This window comes from Cynara cardunculus (genome assembly GCF_001531365.2).
Source record: "Cynara cardunculus var. scolymus isolate 2C chromosome LG 1, CcrdV1, whole genome shotgun sequence".
Classification (NCBI taxonomy): Eukaryota; Viridiplantae; Streptophyta; class Magnoliopsida; order Asterales; family Asteraceae; genus Cynara; species Cynara cardunculus.
This window is the reverse complement of record NC_037528.1, coordinates 1,638,504-1,640,566: the sequence shown is the minus strand read 5'-3', so window position 1 is coordinate 1,640,566 and position 2,063 is coordinate 1,638,504.

Sequence of the window (2,063 nt, the reverse complement as noted above, 5' to 3'; positions counted from 1 at the left end):
TAAATTCAAAAATTACACAAAAAATGAGAAATTTTAAATAGTTAATTTGATTCAAATATCGATATATTTTTGTCAAATTTTTATGATATCTACAATTTTATATTTTATTCAAAAATATAAATATTATTGGTTTTTCAAAAATCACATAAGAACATATTATAACATCGACTGAAATAAAAAAATAAAACAAAATATTAAAATAAAGATATATCTCGCTGTATTACGCGAGTATCATTCTAGTTCATTTAAATGAATTAGATGGTGCTCATACAATGTAACTGATTATATCTTGATTTTATTGTTTCCTTTTATTCTTTGTCTATTGATATAATACAGTTTTATATGTTTTTGAGAAAGTGATAATGTTGTTATTTTTTAATAATAACATATTCTTTTATAAATATAATAATTAAATATTCTATTAGTTTTTAACGAATCAATTTATTTTTGGTTTAATAATATACTTTTTTGTAAAGATAATAATTAATGATTCTATTAGGACTCAATTATTATTTTAATTATATTTTAGATTTTTAATATTTAAAATGTAATGTTTATCCTGTATATGATTATGTTTATCTGCAGTTAGTTACACGAATTCAAAAATGAAGGTTTAATAAGTTATACTTATGCATAATTTACTTTAATCCTGAATTTTAAATAATATGCATCAATAAACAATACTTCATATATAAAAAATAATTTTTTAGAGATTTTATCAAATGTTTTATAATAAAGTATATATTAGCAATTTTAAGTCTTCATGCATGGGTATTTGAGGTGGTGGCCTATGTCCAAATAATATTAAACCTTCTATTTAAATTATTCGGTTATGGTTTGTAAAACAATTATAAAGAAATGAAGAATCCTTGTACACACAAGTTTTTGAAAAAGAAAAACAAAAAGTAGTAAAGATAACACATAATTTAGATATGTTATCGTTCACATCGTCTGCCACTAACACGTAGCACGCTGATGTTTCAATCCATGTCTTTTTCCATTGCCCCTTCACGGTCGTTGTCGACCCCTCTCCCCTCTCGCACAACATGTGACCGCCGTCTGATTATGTCCCTCCCCATACATCACATTCATTTGCCATCCCTTTTCTTTTTCAAAATCTCTCAACTTTTGACCATCATAATTTGATCACATAACAAATTTAAGTTGGGATGTTTTTGCCCTTTGTTTGGTGCAAATGACAATTGTTTGATGATCTCCTTCAACATTTGCCTTCTTAGTAAAAAAGATGCACATTTATTTAATGGGAATGCAATGTTCAACAATATCATTTTTAAATAAAAGAATTTGTATTTATGAGTACCATCTTTAAATCATCACAAATCTATAAGTACAAAGAAACAAGAAGGGTAATATTGAAGCATCTATAAAAAGAAATGGAATTTACTTTATACATGCATACTATGTATACTACTGTTCCAACCGTGCATTGCACGATAGTCTTATCATCTCCAAAATAAATGTTATAGATTAAAATTTGAAGTCCGCTTCTAAAAAAAATTAGGCAAATGTGTGTGACAACTAATCATTAACATTAAAAGTTTTTAAGAGAAGTTAACAACAATTTTAGAACCATATATTAATTTAAGTTATCTAACTATGCTCGAGAATGGTGTTACAAAGTATCCTACACATGTTTGACTAATGTTAGTAGTTTGTTTAATTAGAAGTTACAATTCTAACTGAAATCTCATATAAGGTGACAAAATCAATATGTTAATTTTGTAACAAATTTAATTGAAATCTCATTTGAAATTATGAAAATGAAACGTTTTATAACATTTCAAGTGAAAATTGGAGGAGTGTGTAAGTTGTAGCAACAATTATAGATTTCAAAGAAGGTCATCCAAAGAAAGACAACTCTATGAGGCAAACTCCATTATTTGACACAAAGGCATTCAATCCACCTTTCTTATACACTTTATTTTGTTTAAATCTTTCAACTCTTCACTAATGTGGGATATCTCAAACTCAAACACAACTCATTAACACCTCAATACTCTTGATACATATATTCATTGATCACTTCAAGGTTTTGGATCAAA